The sequence below is a fragment of the Ursus americanus genome, chromosome 5, assembly GCF_024610735.1.
Source record: "Ursus americanus isolate L20-20 chromosome 5, mUrsAme1.1.p, whole genome shotgun sequence".
In the NCBI taxonomy this organism is placed as follows: Eukaryota; Metazoa; Chordata; class Mammalia; order Carnivora; family Ursidae; genus Ursus; species Ursus americanus.
In genome coordinates this window covers 17,810,317-17,832,223 of record NC_142131.1, presented here as the reverse complement: position 1 = coordinate 17,832,223, position 21,907 = coordinate 17,810,317, and the positions used below count along the sequence as shown (strand labels likewise).

Here is a 21,907-nt window from a genome sequence, read left to right as displayed (position 1 = left end):
GTGGCCTCTGCCACAGAACTGATGGATATGGATATAACCAAATTGTCAGAAATGGAGTTCAGAGTAACAATGGTCAAGATGATGTGTAGGCTTGAAAAAACTATTAATGAAAATATCAATGAGAATATAGAATCTCTAAGGGCAGAAATGAGGGCGAGTCTGGCAGAAATTAAAAATGCTATGAATCAAATGCAGTCTAAACTAGACGCTCTGACGACCAGGGTAAAAGAGGCAGAAGAACAAATTAGTGAATTGGAGGATGGGAAGGTAGAAGAGAAAGTTAAACAGAAACTTGGCTGAAAAAAATCCAATCTCAAGAATGTAGATTATGGGAGATTACTGACTCAATGAAACGTTCCAATGTCAGAATCATCGGCATCCCTGAGGGGGTGGAGAAAGAGTGACGTCTAGAAGAGATATTTGAACAAATTGCAGCTGAGAACTTCCCTGATCTGGCAAAGGAAACAAGCGTTTGTGTCCAAGAAGCTGAGAGGACCCCTCCCAAGGTAAATGAGAACAGACCTACTCCATGTCATGTCATAGTGCAATTCTCAAATATTAGATCCAAGGATACAGTATTGAAAGTGGGCAGGGGGAAGAAAATCCTTACATACAGAGGGAAAAATATCAGAATAATGTCAGACCTGTCTACAGAGACCTGGCAGGCTAGGAAGGGTCGGCAGGGTATTTTCAAAGCTCTATCTGAGAAGAACATGCAGCCAAGGATCCTTTATCCCGCAAGGCTGACATTCAGAATTGATGGAGAGATAAGGACTTTCCAGGATCGGCAGAAACTGAAGGAATTCATAACCACCAAACCAGCCCTACATGAGCTATTGGGGGGGGGGGGTTCTATAAAAGTAAAAAGGCCCCAAGAGTGATACAGAACAGAAATTTACAATCTATAGAAACAAAGACTTCACAGGCAACATGACAACATTAAAATCATATCTCTCAATAATCACTCTCAATGTGGATGGCCTAAATGCTCCCATAAAATGCCACAGGGTTGCAGATTGGATAAAAAGACATGACCCATCCATATGCTGTCTACAAGAGACTCATTTTGAACCTAAAGATACATCGAGACTGAAAGTGAAGGGATGGAGAACCATTCTTCATGCCAATGGACCTCAAAAGAAAGCTGGGGTAGCAATTCTCATATCAGACAGATTAGATTTTAAACTAAGACTGTAGTTAGAGATACAGAAGGACACTATATTATTCTTAAAGGATGTATCCAACAAGTGGATATGACAATTATAAATACCTATGCCCCCAACAGAGAGCAGCTAGATATACAAGCCAACTCTTAACCAGAATAAAGAGACATATAGATAATAATGTGTTAATAGTAGGGGACCTCAACACTCCACTCTCAGTAATAGATCACCTAAGCAGAAAATCAACAAAGAAACAAGAGCTTTGAATGAAATACTGGATCAGATAGACCTCATAGATATATATAGAACACTACACCCCAGAACAACAGAATACTCATTCTTTTCGAATGCACATGGAACTTTCTCCAGAATAGACCATTTACTGGATCACAAAACAGGACTCAACTGATACCGAAAGACTGAGATTATTCCCTGCACATTCTCAGACCACAATGCTTTGAAACTGGAACTTGATCACAAGGAAAAATTTGGAAGGAACTCAAACTTGGAAACTAAGAACCATTCTGCTCAAAAATGATTGGGTAAACCAGGAAATTAAAAATCAGTTAAACAATTTCTGGAGACCAATGAGAATGAAAACACATTGGTCCAAAACCTATGACACTACAAAGGTGGTCCTAAGGGGAAAATACATAGCCATGCAATCCTCACTCAAAAGAATAGAAAAATCTAAAATGCAGTTTTTATATTCTCATCTCACGAAGCTGGAGCTGGAACAGAAGAACAGGCCTAACCCGCACACGAGAAGGCAGGTGATCAAGATTAGAGCAGAGATCAATGAATTAGAAACCAGGAGCACAGTAGAGCAGATCAACAGAACTAGAAGCTGGTTCTTTGAAAGAATAAATAAGTCAATAAGCTACTGGACAGACTTATTCAAAAGAATAGAAAAAGGACCCAAATTAATAAAATTATGAATGAACGGGGAGAGATCACAATCAACACCAATGAAATAGGGTCATTAGAAACTTTTATCAATAGGTTTATGCCAATAAATTAAACAACCTGGAAGAAAGGGATGCCTTCCTGGAAACCTATAAACTACCAAGGCTGAAACAGGAAGAAATTGATTATTTAAACAGATCGATTAATTATGAAAAGATTGAAGCAGTGATCAAAAACCTCCCCAAAAACAAGAGTCCAGGGCCTGACTGATTCCCCGGAATATTCTACCAAACATTCAAAGAAGAAATAATACCTATTCTCCTGAAGCTGTTTCAAAAAATAGAAACAGAAGGAAAACTACCAAACTCATTCTATGAAGCCAGTATTACCTTGATCCCCAAACCAGGCAAAGACCCCATCAAAAAGAAGAATTACAGAATGATTTCCCTGATGAATATGGACACCAAAATTCTCAAGAAGATCCTAGCTAATAGGGTCCAACAGTACATTAAAAGGATTATCCATCAAGACCAAGTGGGATTCATCTCTGGGATACAAGGGTGGTTCAACATTCACGAATCGATCAGTGTGCTAGATCATATCAACAAGAAAAGACTCAAGAACCATATGATCCTCTCAATTGATGCACAAAAAACATTTGACAAAATACAGCATCCTTTCCTGATTAAAAACCCTTCAGAGTGTAGGGATAGAGGGTACATTCCACAATTTCATAAATACCATCTATGAAAAGCCTACAGTGAATATCATTCTCAATGGGGAAAAGCTGGAAGCCTTTTCCTTAGGATCAGGAACACGACAAGGATGCCCACGCCCACCATTATTATTCAACATAGTATTAGAAGTCCTTGCAACAGCAATCAGACAACAAAAAGGGGTAAAAGGTATCGAAATTGGCAAAGAAGAAGTCAAACTGTCTCTCTTCGCAGATGACATGATACTCTATATGGAAAACCCAAAAGATTCCACCCCCAGACTAGTAGAAATTATAGAGCAATTCAGTAATGTGGCAGGATACAAAATCAATGCTCAGAAATCAGTTGCATTTCTATACACGAACAATGAGACTGAAGAAAGAGAAATTAGGGAATCCATTCCATTTACAATAGCACCAAAAATCATACGTTATCTTGGAATTAACCAGAGATGGAAAGGATTTATATTCTAGAAACTACAAATCACTTTTGAAAGACATTGAAGAAGACACAAAAAGATGGAAAAATATTCCATGCTCATGGATCGGAAGAATAAACATAGTTAAAATGTCTATGCTACCCAGAGCAGTCTACACTTTCAATGCCATCCCGATCAAAATACCAATGACATTTTTCAAAGAACTGGAACAAACAGCCCTTAAATTTGTGTGGAACCAGAAAAGGCCCTGAATCTCAAGGAATTGTTGAAGAGGAAAAACAAAGCTGGGGGCATCACATTGCCGGATTTCAAGCTATGCTACAAAGCTGTGATCACAAAGACAGCATGGTACTGGCACAAAAACAGACACATAGACCAATGGAACAGAACAGAGAACCCAGAAATGGACCCTTGGCTCTTTGGGCAACTAATCTTTGACAAAGCAGGAAAAAACATCCAGTGGAAAAAAGACAGTCTCTTCAATTAAATGGTGCTGGGAAAATTGGACAGCTATATGCAAAAGAATGAAACTTAACCACTCTCTCACACCATACACAAAGATAAACTCCAAATGGATGAAAGACCTCGATGTGAGACAGGAATCCATCAAAACTATAGCGGAGAACATAGGCTGCAACCCCTTTGACATTGGCCACAGCAACTTTTTTCGTGACACATCTCCAAAGGCAAGAGAAACAAAAGAAAAAATGAACCTGTGGGACTTCATCAAGATCAAAAGCTTCTGCACAGCCAAGGAAACAGTCAAAAAAACTAAGAGGCAGCCCACGGAATGGGAGAAGATATTTGCAAATGACACTACAGATAAAAGACTAGTACCCAAGATCTACAAAGAACTTCTCAAACTCAATACACCTGAAACAAATAATCAAATCAAAAAATGGGCAGAAGATATGAACAGACACTTTACAATGAAGACATACAAATGGCTAACAGACACATGAAAAAATGTTCAAAATCATTAACCATCATGGAAATTCAAATCAAAACCACCCTGAGATACCACCTTACACCAGTTAGAATGGCAAAAATGGACAAGGCAGGAAACAACAAATGTTGGAGAGGATGTGGAGAAAGGGGATCCCTCTTACACTGTTGGTGGGAATGCAAGTTGGTACAGCCACTTTGGAAAACAGTGTGGAGGTCCCTTAAAAAGTTAAAAATTGAGCTACCCTATGATCTAGCTATTGCACTGCTGGGTATTTACCCCAAAGATAGAGGCATAGTGAAGAGAGAGGCCATATGCACCCCAATGTTCATAGCAGCATTGTCCACAATAGCTAAATTGTGGAAGGAGCCAAGATGCCCTTCAACAGATGACTGGATTGAGAAGATGTGGTCCATATATATGATGGAATGTTACTCAGCCATCAGAAAGAACGATTACCCAACATTTGCAGCAACATGGACAGGACTGGAGGAGATTATGCTAAGTGAAATAAGTCAAGCAGAGAAAGACAATTATCATATGGTTTCACTCATTTATGGAATATAAGAAATAGGAAGATCAGTAGGAGAAGGAAGGGAAGAATGAAGGGGGGGTAAACAGAAGGGGGAATGAACCATGAGAGACTGTGGACTCGGAAACTAACTGAGGGCTTCAGAGGAGAGGGGGGTGGGGGATTGGGATAGGCCTGTGATGCGTATTAAGGAGGGCACGTATTGCATGGTGCACTGGGTGTTATACGCAAATAATGAATCATGGAACATTGCATCAAAAACTGGGGATGTACTGTATGGTGACTAATATAATAAAATAAAAATTATAAAAAAAACAATGAAAATAAAAATGTAAGCATCTAATACCTATTTTAAAAATTTTAACATAAACAATGACAAATTATGATGGTGAAATTTAAAGAACAATTCCTGAATGTGAATTATTGTCTGCAGTTCAATTTAACCCTTTGGATTTTTAAATAATACTTAACTTTTTTCCCCATAGATGATAGGTTTATAGTTGCTTTGTCTATATATTAGCCTATGAAAATAATTGTTATATGTCTTAGACACTGGACTATTCAGCTGATAAGGCCTTTGTAGGATATTAAAAAAAATTGAAAACTATTTTATCATATCTTAACATTTGAATTTTATAATTTCTTCATATTTTTGGTTTTATTATTGTCTATTATTACTTCTCTATCCAAGTTTCCCAAAGGGTTAGGACCATTTTTTTAAAAAGTACAAAAGATGTGGGGTGCCTGGGTGGCTCAGTAGGATAAGAATCAGATTCTTGATTTTGGTTTAGGTTTTGATCTCAGGATCTTGAGATTGTGCACTGCATTGGGCTCTGCATTCAGCGGGGAGTCTGCTTGCCATTTTCTCTCTCCCTCTCTTTGCCCCTAATCCCCCTCAAATAAATAAATAAATCTTTAAAAATATTGCAAAAGGTGAAAGCAAAAATGATGGTAAAATAAGTAAGGGTATTAATGCTAAAATTGAGATAACATAATAATGAAATGGTTTGATTTCAAGTTGCTAATGACTTAGGTAAACATGTTTTATAATCTGCATGATATTTGAATAAGCCATGCTGATAGTTTCTTCATAGAATGGAATGAAAACCTCTTCTGGAATGGTGAGATAAAGACATCTAAAACTCTTCTCCATAAAAGCAAGGAAAACACTGGCAAAAATTGCTAAAATCATTCTTTTCAGAATTCTGTAAAATAGCTAAATGTTTATAACATTTTGAGAAGTGTTTTTTAAAATAAAACAAAAGTAATGAAACAACCAGATGAATTACAAAAAGAACAGAATTTTATGGATACCCCATTCCATGTCCATTTCTCCAGCTCCACAAGTAGCCTTGAAAACTGTTTCACAACTACAGTGTCTGTGAAAGGCAGCAGTCATATAAAAAGAAGGAAATCATCTGGAGGTCTCCCAAAATCCTATCCCCAAAGAATTTTCCTCTCTGACCTGTCTAGCAGTCCCATGCAAACTTTATCGGCAGGGCTTGTGTTTATTTGATCTGATTCAGAGTTCCCTCTATGTGTACAACTCTATAACCTAGGCATTTGTTTTATATAAGCAGTGGTATTTGTTTAATATCATAGCTATTTGAGGCAGCTATACCAGTCGGGGTTAACAAACAACTGATCAAAAAAACCTAGGATGAATATGGGAGAATGAGATGTTCATAAAGAGCTTTGTCTATATCCTTGGGAATCTAGAAGGTCAGTACTCTATATAGGACTGTACGTAAACCCAGGAAAAACCTGAGAAAGTGTTGATTTCTCATCTCAGGTTGATCTGGAGGAACTGTCACGTCACAGCAGGAATTGAAGGCTAAGGTAGAGTCATAATTTTCCTGCCAGAGAATTGAAAGTATGCTCCCAAACACAGAAAGAAATTCTTGGCAAATATTGGAAGATTTATTGGTTTGAAAGATTTACATAAATCTCTGTCCATTAATTAGCTAACTACTGAGCTAATGAAGCAGGGACCACAAATGGCAAAGTATACAGAATTGGCAGAATTAGTCCAGAGTAGTAACCCCTGGGAGGTAGGGATCTAACATTTCAGAGTTGTTACAGTATATTTTCCAAAATGTCTAGTTTTCACAAAAAAAGTACAAGACATGTGAAGAAACTGACAGGTATGACCCACGTATAGGAAAATCAAAAAGTAGTCATTAGAAAGTGTTCCTGAGTAAACCCAGATACTAGATTTTAGAAGGATATGTAATCACTTATTATAATTATGTTAAAATAAATGAAAGTTAAAGGAAATATGAGAATGATGTATCAATAGAGAATATCTGTAAGTGGATAAGAATAAGAAAGAACTGAATAGAAATTCTGAAGTCGAAAAGTTGAAAAGTATAATGTCTAATATGATTTGAGTCGGAAGAGAAAGAATGAGTGAATTTAAAGATAGGTCAACTGAGATTATCCAGTCCAAAACAGAAAGAAAAAAGTAATAAAGGAAAATGACCAGAAACTCAGAGACATGTAGGACACTATCAGGAATACTAACATGTACATAACAGAAGTTCCAGAAGCAAAGGAGAGAATGAAAGGAACAGAAAGAATATTTGAAGAGATAAGAACTAACAATTGCCCAAATTCAATTAAAAGCTTTATTCATTGTATACGAGAAATTCAAAGAGTTCCAAGTAGAATAAACTCAGAGATTCACAACTAAGCACATCATAATCTGTTGGAAACTAAAGACAGAGGGGATCTTGAAAGCAGCAAGAGAGAAGTGATTCATCACTTGAAGATACCAATAAGGTTAACATCTGTTTTTTTAAAATCAGATACCATGGAGGCCAGAAGGCAATAGAATGACCTATTTAAATTGTTAAAAGAAAAGGGCCATCAATAAGGAATTCTATATCCAGCAAAACAATCTTTCAGGAAATGAAGGAGAAATTAAAACATTTTTCAGATAAACCAAATTAAGAATATTTATCATTAGAAGACCTGTCCTGCAGGAAATACTAAGGGAGTCCTTTAAGCCGACATAAAAGGAAACTAGGCACTTAGCTGAATGAACACACAAAAAATAAAGGGCACCGGTAATGGTAAGTAGATAGATAAATACAAAAGTTGATAGAGATGTACTTAATTTATAACTCTTTTCTTCTATCTGATTTAAAAGTCAGCTTCATTAAGCAATAATTTTAGAACTGTGTCGATTATTTTGGGTATGCTGAGTCCCTGGCATTTCCTTATGAATTTTTAACATTAGTTTGCCAATTCTGTAGAAAAGGTATCTAACTGGGATTTTGATATGAATTGCTTTAAATGTGTGCATCACTTTGGGAAGTACTCCCATCTTAATGATAACTCTGCTGATCTGGGAACATAAGATGTCTTCCCATTTGTGTAAGTCTTCTTTAATTCCTCTCAACAATGTTTTGTAGTTTCCAGAGTACAAGTTTTGTATCTCTTTTGTTAAATTTATTCCTAAGTATTTTGTTCTGCTTATGGTAGTGTAGATGTCTTATGCTCTTAATTTCCTTTTCTGTTATTCACTGTTATAACTTAGAACAGTTTTATAGTAACACATTTATTCATTGTGCAGGTATTTTGGACAATAGGTTTGACTTTAGTGATGGGAAAAATAGATTGAGTCAAATTCTTACATTTATCATGATTAATGATGTTAAAATTAGAAATAGTTTGGCCAGCTCACCATTTTGTAAGATGAGGTATGAGATAGTTAATTATGTCAATGTTTCAGTGCTGGAATACATTTTTATGAGGGTTGATACAGCCTTTACCAGATGACCTCATGGGTTGGAGGACAAAGATACTTGTGAATATTCCAGTCAGATTCTTTGAAAAAGCAATTACCTCTTGACAGAATTCCAAAATGATGTTGCGAAGTAAAGTATGAGAACTCTGATGTCATATATTAAGGTGTATTTATATGAGCTTTGGTTTTAAAACCTTGCTACCATCAAAACAAAAAATCTGAAATCATTTAGTATCTAAATAAATTGAATGTACCATACACGTTGTCAGCTTTTCACATAAGCCAAACAACAGCAGCTGTCTATTGAAATTAACTTTTATGCAGAAATAAAGTTTATATTTGATTTTATCTGTGCAATTTGCTAAAATTGTTTTTCAGCAAGTGAGTGTTATTTTGCATGAAAAATTAGAATGAGAGGATTATAATTTTGTCAACAATGTTTTTATGGCTCATGTGGATAAAATCGAATTTCCAAGCATAAAAATTAAATGTTTGCACATTTTGTGTATATGTGTACATGTATCTATCATCAGCTTCTGAAAGGGTCCCAAATATCTAATAACTTAGAAACCACTAATAAATACAATTGGTTCAATTAACTCAATATAGGCCCTGTGGATTAGTACTTTCATTTTGCCTTTATTGATTTGTATTCTTTCTTTTCTGTTGTATATCAAGTTGCTTCCCTAAAATATACAATAAAATATTTAATAAGGTTTGCGATCTAAAATCCTTAATACTGACCTTTTGAATTGCTCACACCAGAAGTGTTCCTTCAAGTTTCCCCATCTCATTTCCTTCCCTTTATTTGCTTAGGAGAAAAGCATTAGAATCATTCTTGACTCTACTTTCTCTTATACTCCACATACAATCTACCAGAAGATTATGTTAGTTGCTTTATATTTATTGTCAAATTTATTGCTAATAAATCTATGAACTAGTGGTATTATTCTTATTTTCAGATAAGAAGACTAGGAGATATTAATAATCATCACAGCAAATCGTTACATAGCCCTTACTAGGTACCAGGCACTCTTTGAGCCGCTTAAATTAACCCGAATAATTCTCCTAATAACCCTGTGGAGTAGGTACAATTACTATATCCATTTTACATGTAGGAAAATGAGACACAAATGTTTAGGTATCTTGCCTAAATTTTCATAATTAATTTCATAATAAGTTTCGGAGCCAAGCTTCAGACCAAACATGATATACTGAAATACAGTAAGGTCCTTGCAACTGGAAGGAGGAAATTTTAGGAAAATTAAAATTTTAGGAAGCACTACATAATTAATGGATACTACACATATAAAATTTTATTTTTTCTTCCATACCCATATCCGGCAGGCATTTACCTAATGCCCAATACATGCTAGGCATTAACACGCTCACAAAGGTGAGTATAGTATGTTTCTTGCCCACAGGGAGATCATAATCATGTTGGAGAGGAGGAATAAATGGAAAATGAGTGAATGAATAAAGTTATTGTCATCATTAAATATATGAAATATATGGGTATGTCTCTCCCTCTCTCAAGATATGTTGCAATAACTACTTGTGATACACAAATCACCGTTTGTAAAGTAGAAGTATTTAAGGTATTCATATATGCGTATAACGGAGAATGTATTCTCTTCTTACCTTTCTGCTCACACTCCTCCCTGGGAGACTTCTTAATCTAAGTCGATGAAATAGAAGATCTTCATGGTGCCTTAGTTACTCAAAGTACTCAGCCATTAGAAATACTCTATTATTTTTTTCCACTAAGAAGCACACATATCACATCTACAGGGCATGATAGGAAATGAAACGAAAGGTCTGAAAGTTGGGCTTGTGACTAAACAAAATATAACTTTAGATTGATTGATTGGTGATATATGAGTATATTGCATTTTTTCATATAGAGCAATTGTCAGATAAAATCTAGGTTGCAAACTGTGACATTATTATATGAGATGTCAAATATATTAAATGCAGTGAAGTATTTAACTAGAATCCTTCCTTTTTTCATTTCAACAAGTCACATGGAGAGAAAAGATAACAATTGAGAGATAAAGAGATTTTGCAGGGTGGGTCTTAAGTATTTATAGACTTTTTAAAAAGCAGTATTTTTAGTTCTCAACTACATCATGTTTATGGCTTCTGAAATTATTCATTACTGATATCTACCTTTATTTGTTTCTCTAGCTATAAGACATGCAATAGAGAAAATAAGAGAAATTGCTCTAGACCTGTATTCTCTGGAAGCAAGTTAATTTTAGCAGCAAGTAAATCTCTTTGCTTGAATACTTCATTTTAAATGCGTAAGATTCTGGTACAGATGTAAAAGAATAGTCTAGTAGAATGAAGTACATGTGCTTTCTATGTAGATCACAAAAATGGAAAACATTTTACTTCATGGCATTAATGTCACAGGTCAAAGTCAAGAGCTTATTGCCAATTCAGAGAAAATTCTCTTTTCAATGACATATGGCATGACCTTCAACTTCTAGTAGTTGTAGAATGGTTAAGGTCAACTATTCCTACATTCAGAAAATCCAGATGATGTACATGACAAATGGTAGAGTCTATTGTAACTGATTTCTGGGGCAAACACAGTAAAATATTGCACTGTGGGATGAAAGGTTACTGACCTTGTGATATTATGTCTGACACTAATCATTATTTCCCAATTGAGCTATTTGAAAGGATAGTCAATATTTTGTTTGTTAGACTTCTCCTTCTAGTTTATATGGATTGGAAAGACTCTAACCCCTCCTTGTACTCCACTAAGTGGAATATAGCTGTTAGGATTTTATCAGTAAGGAAAGTTTTAATGAAGAACAAGGTATTTTTCTTACCCTTCTTTCTTTACAGTTTTTCTTTCTTTTTGCTTCTGTTTTAATGGGAATTTTTTTAACCTTACTCAATGGAAAAGAAATATAAAATTTCAGGTAGAATTAAAATTTCAATGTTAATAGTTTACTTCACCATCTAGAAAGAGAAAAATAAATATTATCTATCCTTTTTATACTACATACTATATACTATACTATTTTTTTTTGTTCTTCTTTTTTAATAAAGCCTCGATAGAAATTGATTTAAAAATGCTTACTGTATCTTATCTCTGAAATGTACTCTGCTTCTTGGTTCTGTAACCCCACCAGTGGATTTTTAAAAATTCTCTTCTCCTGAGTTCAGATGTTCTCACCTGTTTTCCATTTTACAGCTCTGCTCTGGAAATCTAAATGCTAATCAGTACTGCTACCCAGAGATTTTTCTCCCAGCATACTGGGTTAAGGCTTTTGTCCTGTTTTGCTCTATGGCCCATTCATTATAGCACTTTTTCTATTCTGTGTTGTGAAAGCTTAATACTTCTAGGTACCAGATACACATGCATCTGCTGTTCTTTTTGTGTAATCCATGGTCCAAACTTTTCTAGAAACACATCAGGGATCACCATTTGATTTTATTTTAGGCAACTAGAGATATGAACAGAAAGAAATACAACATAAATTAATTTGTTTGATTCCCAAATCCTCTGCATAGCGAAAGTTGTGAAAGAGACATTCCAGAACCTATAATACCATTGCTTTACTTAGTTTCTCAATTCATTCCATCTGTGATTCTCATAATTTACACAACACGATCTATAGCAGTAAACTTGAACTACTCAGAGAACTTCTATAATCTATGAAAGAGGGGCTTACTCTGAGCCCACTAATCCTCGGGCCACACAAGGAAAGAATCGAAATAGCTGTGGTTGCAAAAAAACAAAAACAAAAAAATAAACCTCTCTACTACAGCTTCCATTGTGCAAGGTTTGTCTGAAGCCATTTCCACTATTTCCACTATTATTGTTGCTTTTCTTGTTCTTGTGTCTATTTCCATGTTGGTAATTACTACTTTGCTTATTACTATTACTGCCTGTTAATATTTCTATTATCCTAGAATTAGATTAGTAATGTCCCTGTCTTTGAAGCAACGAAAGAAAGATTTCCCTATTTGAAAACCAGTGCTGAGCCAGCTCTATAATAGACTAAAGAATTCAGAATGTGGGAACAAACATCATGAGAAACTTTCCAGCTAACTTCGGCCTGAGAGCTACAAAAAGTTGTAAATCATCACTAGCCAGATAGAGTGAAGTGTAGCATATATATGAGAATATGGTTTAAGCCAGGCTGAATTAAAGGTACTTTTTCTTAGGAAAATACACAAGAAAAAAACTGAGAATGCCTGGCTACTTTCTTAAGAAGAGTAATCCAAGAACAGAAATGCCACAGGCAAGGGCAATGACCAATTCTCACCACTTTTTAAAGATACGTCTGGTCTGCCTTCCCTCAATTATAGCCTCATTCACCCTTATAGGATGTTTTGAGAAGGATCCTTCTTACTCCAATAATCCGTTAGAAGAATTATCTTAAGTGTTAAACAAGGACATTGATGATATCTGAAGCAGTTGGCCTATAGGCAGCCACTACTGTGTTGTCATTGTTTGGGACAAATAAGAGCTATTATCTTCCTGAGGGTAGAGGATTTAGTGAATAAAACATGGTCATATTTTTAAAAAGTAACAAGCATAAAAAAATGTATGTTCTTAAAAATTTTGTTCTACAACTAGCCTTGTGTACTCCTTCATCATTACATCAAAGAAAAAAAAGACCTTACCTCTCCCCATATTGTAAACATTACTCTATCAGGAGTGCAGTTTGCATTCTGCATATTTCTGCATCTACCTTTATTACTTCTCTGGGTAGCTGAGTTTCAGTTGCATACTTAATACAAAGACACAGTAGAATGCCCTCATCTTTGTGATGTCATCTGTATTTTGTGAATGCCTTACAAATAGTTTTTTTCCTTTTCTTTTAGAACCAGACATGTATGGATAGATCAGTTGCTGTGGTTTCCACATGTTAATCCTCTAGAGAAGGCCGTAGACCCACTTCTTGTGTGAAAGTGATGACCTCTCTGATTGGAGATTCTACTAATGACTACAGGGCTTTTAAATCCAGAAGGCTTCTCAAATTACAGATAGGAAAATGAGACTCCAAAACTTTAAGTTATTGCTGTCAGGCCATAAAGCAATCATATGATAATACTAGAAATGACATCTGAAATATTTAATTCTTAGATTGGTACTTTAGCTATCAGTATATCACACTGCTTTTTCAATCTCAGTTAACCGAACTGTCTCTTACTTAATTAAGCGCTCTTGCAAATACCTATTTTCCATGTATTAAAATAAGGAGATAATTCTTGAGTTTTGTTTTTATGTCTGTGAGGAATACTGTAAATTATTTTTATATCCACTTTGAAGGTAGATAATCTGAGTCTTAAGGAAATTTTTTAGGCTACATTATTTATCAAACTTTTCAGTATGAATTTCATAGGAAAATATAGACTTTTCATAACTTCTATTCTCATACCACAAGAATGAAACTGGCCGAAGAGGAAAATAATTTATGCAAGTTAATGAGGAAAGGTAATATCAGACTTTGGGTAGATACCCTGTGTCCTGACTATTTCACGGACTCTATACTCCTAGTTTGGCCTAATGGTACAAGGAAAGTGTCAAAGCCTTGGCCAAGTTCAATGCATATGAGTTGCACCCATGCAGCAGTTAGTCAGAAAGAAGAGGTAAAATCCAAGGATGTGACAATATACTACCTTCCCACTTGAATTAATCATTTTCAGAAAATAAGACTAAAAGTACAGTTAGGAAGCAACAAGGGCAAAAGAGATTTACTGCTGATCGAAATGGACTAGTAATTCTTTGTTCATCCTCATAAAAATCATGTAGTGCAGCAGGAGGAAGAAATTAAAGGAGCATTTAGAAGGCCAGTGGCAATGGTATATCATTGTAAAGAAGAAAGAATGAGAGTGTATTAGGTGAACCGTAGCACCAAGGAAAGAGAAGTAGATGTCCACCGTCCTCCTCTGATCTTATATTATTCATCACAGGGAACTTGTCCATATAACAGAAAGTTTCTCCTTGTAGGGAGGGAAAATATTTTGAAAGAGACACATGAATTCTTTATGTGTATGTAAAAATGCATTTCTCGTGCCAGAATCAGAAGAGGAACCATATTATTTGCTAAAATCTTTAATTTTTTGTTGATAACAGAATTGACAACAGCTGTAACTGATTTAGATAAAAAAGACTGTTTTTGTTGTAACTCTTGAGAGATAAATATTTTTTAATAAATATTTTAATTTTAATAGATATTTTAACTTCCCCCAAGTGCTCTCATGTCTTTTATCTCATTCATCTATTTGTTGACAGATATTTAAATGTCTGGTGTGTGTTAGATTTGGTTCTAGATGCTGGTGATACATTGGTCAGTTAGACTTTAACCCTGTCCCTGGAAACTTACATTCTCATGGTAGAAAGGCACACAGTAAACAATTAAATAAGCTGGAGAGTGATAAAAAACCCTGAAATCCGATTGATAAGAGAATGAGTTTCTAGTAGGGACCAATTTAGTAGAGTACCCCTGGACAATCACTGTGGTGAGGGGACCCTAAGGTGAGAAGGAGCCAGCCAAGAGAAGGTTATTCGTTTCTCTTAAGAATTCTGAGAGGTATTTTGACCCTGCATTAACCTACCTGTTTTATAAAACAGGACAGTGACACACGGAATAAATGACCACCCAAGGGAGCGCAGTGCATTAGTTGCATAGCTGACTGAATCCAGGCCTCCTCATTGTTAGGCCAACACTATTTTTGTTACATGAAAAATAAAGGGCAAATTAAGATTTATAGTGTATGTAGGTTGGTAGAATAAATGCAAAATAAAGATGCTCACTATTCTGGAATGATATATGTTTTTCTCATTCAGTATTACTGTGTTTGTTTTCTCTTCTTTGTTTTAATGAAGCTTATATCTATTTGTGTATGACGAACCAGTGTTTTAGAATACCAGTTTGTGGGGCGCCTGGGTGGCACAGAGGTTAAGCGTCTGCCTTCGGCTCAGGGCGTGATCCTGGCGTTGTGGGATCGAGCCCCACATCATGCTCCTCCTCTGTGAGCCTGCTTCTTCCTCTCCCACTCCCCCTGCTTGTGTTCCCTCTCTCGCTGGTGGTCTCTATCTCTATCGAATAAAAAAAAAAAAATCTAGAATACCAGTTTGTAGGTTAAAAAAAAAAACTTCTAGTAAACTCAAATTAATAGTTATGCTTATTTAAAAGTACATAGTTTACCAATAAAGAGAGGGATTTCAAAATTGCCTTATATTAGCAGGGACTCAAAGTCAAATACTCATTTTTCTCTTTTCCAAAGCCTAGAGTGTGCCCATCATCTGAACTTCTATATTTTGCAAATCTTCAGTAAAAGATGAAAATGCCAGATACTCAGTTTCCCCAGCAAACCTCTTCTGATTAGTCAGGGCCAATTAGATACATCACCCCAGAAAGTGAATTCGGAACTAGTAAACCAAGGAGCAAGGGTGAGTATCCATTTTCCTAGTAGATGGCATAGGGTCAAGAGCATTCACATTCCACGAGCAGCAAAGGAAACAGGGCTGTTCTCCTGCTGAGTGCTCTGAGCTGGTCACAGTGGAGTGCAAGGGGCAGCATCTGGTATTGGGTGGCCAGCAGTATTCTCATAGGTTGGCATCTGGGATAGGATTTTGATTGTTGTCCTGGATCTTGTCTAGCCTTTTTTAGGTTTGACCAAATCTGTATCTACTAATCAGACTGTCCAATAATGCTTTGAGCAAACCAATATACTATCAGTAAATGTCTTCTTTGGTTAGATACTTCAGAGGTGATGTCTCTTGGTTGCAGCATTAAAATCATGTGTGGATACAATATCTGTAAAGGAAAATAATATTTTTTACAGATACCAGTTTTATTAGAAATTTCAGGTTGGGGATAGGGCAGAAGGAGACAGATATATGAAGTTAAAAAAAAAAAAGTCTCCTCAGGTAATTCTGGCAAATTCTGCCCCTGTTGAGAACCTCTGGATTAAGATACCTTTCCATTGTTTTAAAGGTCGCGTAAATAATTATTAATTCATTGAGTCCTGAGGCAGAAACCTGGGAGAGGGGGAAGTCAAGGGAACATTGGGTTGAATCTTTGCTTTTGTGGGCACAAGGTCCTGAGCATTACAGAAATGCATTTTGAGAACAAAACTGAGGAAGCTGGAGATTGATAGGCGATGCCATATATATAATCATAATACAAACTGATCTCAGTTATAAGTAAATATTATATATATATATATATAAATCTGAGTAAAATATTTTTTGAAAGTTTTGAAACACGTTTAAAGCATATGTTTTGTGAAAAATATGTTGAACATAATGAGATGATTTCTTTAACAATTTTCTCTGAATGAAAGCATTAGTTTTTCTGGTGGTTTTGATACCTATATTTAAGAGTCTTATGTTTGGGGAAGCTAATTAATAAAACCTTTTAACACACAAAAGTAACAAAATAATAAAAAAATAATGAAAGTAAATAAACACCCCTTCCTGCCATCACACACACCTAAAAAAAGGAGAAAAAAAGAATCCACCAACCATATCCTACACGGTGAAAAGCCCAAATGTACAAGTTTATGAAATAAATATAATAAGAATAGTGTCAAAGTGTGAAGATGGCTTATATTTCTCTAACAACTTCCTACTTAGGAAAGGTGGTGATTTTGGAGGTGTGAAGTATGTTAGAGAAAAATTCGTTTGGGGGCAAATAATTGAAAACCACATCTTGAACTAAATGCAAGAGTGTGCACGCACTAATGCTCATAAAAGCCCTGGGAAAGCGTTCTCTGGGTGTGGATTTTGTTTTGAAACCATCTAAACATGCAAAACACAAATTGAATTAGCAAATATGCGCTTGCCATTTCTACAGAAATGTCTGCTCACTGTGATTGTAACATCACTTGGCGTAGGATTTTACTTTAGGAAGCTAACAGATAATTGACTATCTGAACGCGTCCATGGACCAAGATAATAGTTTTGTCCTTAATGGGTGACTCTATTACTTATGTAGGAAAACTTATGTATTTAGAAGACACTGTAGTATTGCCATTTCTACCCTATCACTATTTCTTATTTATTTCTGTATTCCGGGTCCTGGATGATAATGATTTCCCATTCAGTATATTCACCACCATTCGTTAAGATTCTAGCCTACAGCACAGATGTAAATGCAACCTTACTAAAAAAAATCACACTATTAAGGTGTCCAGTTAAAATGTACTCATAATGCATTATAAATTTAAGCATTTCATCTCTTCAGCACATTTGAGGTTCAAGAAAGTACAGAAAGCGCTTGACAGATATCAGAGGTTAAATGTAATTAATATCCTCCTCTGACCCACAGGTCAAGGACTAGATTTGCATTACACTGGCTAGTAATTTACATTAACAAAGTTTTATCTGGTAAGCAGCAGGAATCCATCAGAATGCCATAAAGAACCAAGCCTGTTGCATGAATCAAAGGTGTACTGGTTGAATTTCATGTGTCCGGTCCTGGAAATACTGAGGTGGCTTCTGATTGATCTGAGCACTGTTCTTTAACAGAACACCCTTGTGCTTTTCCCAGATGGTGATTCCCCATGAGTGCCAAGGTTAGGTCAGTGCAGCCATAGGAGGGGAGGGAGGGCCAAGGAAACTGTTGTATCATTCACATTTATGGAATTCTCTTCTCAAGTAATGATCCCATTTCTCAGTGACTTAACATTCAATTTTTTACTGATATTGTACCATTTGCCTCCTTGTAGGAATTCCATCAATATAAATTTACCTTTAGTAAGTCGTCTTAGGTTTAATTGTTTCAGATTCTGCAAGGAATCACATTCAGAGGAACAAAGCACCCGTGACTAGAAGTAATTAAAAAAAGAAATTCTGACTTTATGTCTTTCAGAAAACTTTAAAGCAGACCCAATTCAAAACACTCTGCAGTAGTTCTTATATGTCTTTTCTCCACTCCTGAAGTTATCATACTCCTCATTGGCTGAAAACGCCTTCATTTTCCAAGTCCCACCCAAATCACTTCCATCTCAGACTTGAAAAACTGTTTTCTTCTCTCTTCTGTTCTCCCCTTTTCCCTCTCGCAGGCTTTTATTATTATAACAACTTCACCTGTGGGTAGGCTTTATCTCTTCTCTTTACCAGTTGTCCCTTTCCACCTCTGAAAGCTTCAGAAAATTGTTTGGCTGAGACATTCCCTCCTCAGAAGGTGAAGGAAGTTGAGGAAAACTTGACTGAACAGGTGAAGACTAGTGTGGGATGCTAGTGGGTTCTGGGAAGAGGAGGCCGAGATAAACTATGGATAATATATATATTTTTTTACTCTGTTGCCCCCTCAAATACACGTGATGATGCCCAACAGGGCAAAGATGTATTGATTTTTTCGGATTCTTTAAGTATCTTTCACTTACCATTTTATAGGCAATTTTGCTGTTCTATTTTCAGTATTGTTTTTATAAATTCCATCTTTCATTTTATTTTCCATTTCACAAGAAAGCAAACTCCCTGAAATCTGAACAGTAAAATGATGGTACGTGAAAACCAAAGGTCTGTGGTTTTTTATAATCCTAAATTAAATGCCCTCCAAGAAATGACATAATTAGTGTGACCTAGGTAATTGTATAATATGTGCATGCCTTTTTCAAAAAGATTTTATTTATTTATTTGACAGACACACAGAGAGAGAACACAAGCACGGGGAGCACCAGAGACGGAGAAGCAGACTCCCTGCGGAGTGGGGCTTGATCCCAGGACCTTGGGATCATGACCTGAGCCGAAGGCAGATGCTTAACCAACTGAATCACCCAGGCCCACTGATACATGCATGCCTTAAGAGCCCCAGGCACCAGACTACTACTCTCTCCATTCAAATGCGTAAGTTTTAAGTTACTACTTTTGTTCAAGTTTAAAGTATCTTGACAAAACTTATGTGATGGCCACTTCATTTTTAATTAAGTTTTTAATTTTAATCCAGTATAGTTAACATACAGTGTTATATTGATTTCAGGTATACAACATAGTGATTCAACAGTTCTCTGTATTACTCAGTGCTCATCATGATAAGTGTACTCTTTAATCCCCTTCACCTATTTCAGCCATCCACCCATCCACCTCCTCTTTGGGAATCATCTGTTCTCTCTAGTTAAGAATCTGTTTTTGGTTTGTCTCTTTTTTGTTTGTTTGTTTGTTTCTTAAATTCCACATGTGAGTAAAATCATATGGTATTTGTCTTTCTCTGACTGACTTATTTCACTTAGCATTATGCTCTCTAGGTCCATCCAGGTCATTGCAAATGGCAAGATTTCATTCTTTTTGATGGCTGAGTAATATTCCACTATATATCTATATCTATATCTATATCATCTATATCTATATCTATATCTATATCTATATCTATATCTATCTATCTCATCTTCTTTATCCATTCATCTATTGACAGACCCTTGGGCTGCTTCCATAATTTGGCTGTTGTAAATAATGCTGATATAAACATTAGGGTGCATATATCCCTTTGAATTCGTGTTTTTGTATTTTTTATGGTAAATACCCAGTAGTGTGATTACCAGATAACAGCGTAGTTCTATTTTTAACTTTATGAGGAGGCTCCCTACTGTCTTACACAGTGGTCACGCCAGTTTGCATTCCCATCAACAGTGCACAAGGGTTCCTTTTTCTCTACATCCTTGCCAACATTTGTTGCTTGTGTTTTTGATTGTAACTATTCTGACAGGTGTGAGGTGATATCTCATTGTAGTTTTAATTTGCATTTCCCTGATGATGAGTGATGTTGAACATCTTTTCATGTGTGTATTGGCCATCTGGATGTCTTCTTTGGAGAAATGTCTGTTTATGTCTTCTGTCCATTTTTTAATTGGGTTATTTGTTTTTTGGGTATTGAGTTGTATCAGTTCTTTATGTATTTTGGATACTAACTCTTTATTGGGTATGTCACTTATAAATATCTTCTCCCATCCAGTAGGTTGTCTTTTAGTTTTGTTGATTGTTTGCTTTGCAGAGGCTTTTTATCTTGATGAAGTTTCAATAGTTTATTTTTGCTTTTATTTCCCATGCCTTAGGAGATATATCTAGAAAAATGTTGCTATGGCCAATGTCAGAGAAATTACTGCCTGTGCTATTTTCTAGGATTTTTATGGTTTCAGGTCTCACAGTTAGGTCTTTAATCCATTTTGAGTTTATTTTTATTTTTTTAAAAGATTTTATTTATTTATTTATTAGAGAGAGAGAGAGAGAGAGACAGCAAGAGAGGGAACACAAGCAGGGGGAGTGGGAGAAGGAGAAATAGGCTTCCTGCTGAACAGGGAGCCCTACATGGCGGGGCTCGATCCCAGGACCCTAGGATCATAACCTGAGCCGAAGACAAACGCTTAGTGACTGAGCCACCCAGGTGCTCCTTGAGTTAATTTTGTGTGTGGTGAATAAAGTGGTCCAGTTTCACTCTTTTGCATGTTGCCATCAATTTTTCCAACACCATTTGTGAAATTTTCCCATTCTAAATTCTTTCCTCCTTTGTCGAAGATTAATTGATCATACAGTTGTGGGTTTATTTCTGGGTTTTCTATTCTGTTTTATTGATCTGTGTGTCTGTGTGTCTATATTTTTGTGCCAACACCATACTGTTTTGATTACTACAGCTTTGTAATGTAACTTGAAGTCTAGAATTGTGAGGCCTCCAGTTTTGTTTTCTTTTTTAAAATTGCTTTGGTTATTGGGGGTATTTTGTGGTACCACACAAATTTTAGAATTGTTTGTTCTAATTTTGTGAAAAATGCTGTTGGTATTTTGATGGGAATTGCATTAAATCTGTAGATTGCTTTGGGTAGTATAGACATTTTAAATAATATTTGTTTCTCCATCCCATGAGCATGGAATGTCTTTCCATTTCTTTGTGTGATCTTCAATTTCATCAGCATTTTATAGTTTTCAGAATACAGAGCTTTCACCTCTTTGTTTAGGTTTAATCCTAGATATCTTATTTTTGGTGCAATCGTAAATGGGATTGTTTTCTTCGTTTCTCTTTCTGCTGCTTCATTATTGGTGTATAGAAATGAAACAGATTTCTGTATATTGATTTTGTATCCTGCACTTTTACTGAATTCATTTGTCAGTTCTAGCAGTTTTTTGGTGGAGTCTTTCAGGTTTTCTATCTATAGCATCACACCATCTGTGAACAGTGAAATTTGTACTTTTTTCCCTACTGATTTGGATGCCTTTTATTTCTTTTTGTGGTCTGATTGCTGAGGCTAGGACTTCCAGTACTATGTTGAATAGAAGTGGTAGAGTAGACATCCTTGTCTTGTTCCTAACCTTAGGGGAAAAGTTCTCATTTCTTCCCTGTTGAGGATGATATTAACTATGGGTTTTTTTATATATGGCTTTTATTATTTTGAGTTATGTTTCCTCTAAACCTACTTTGTTGAGGGTTTTTATCATGAATGGATGTTGTACTTTGTCAAATGATTTTTCTGCATGTATTGAAATG

General features: G+C 35.8%; 1 long non-coding RNA gene across 1 annotated transcript in view; it reads left to right on the top strand.

Moving 5' to 3' along the window:
• LOC123791476 (uncharacterized) overlaps window positions 1-21,907 on the top strand; it is a 507,626-nt gene that overhangs the window by 356,208 nt on the left and 129,511 nt on the right. Inside the window, exon 11 of the long non-coding RNA XR_006779388.2 lies at window positions 19,079-19,281. This is a non-coding gene — a long non-coding RNA (uncharacterized LOC123791476). The remainder of the gene's footprint in view (window positions 1-19,078; window positions 19,282-21,907) is intronic.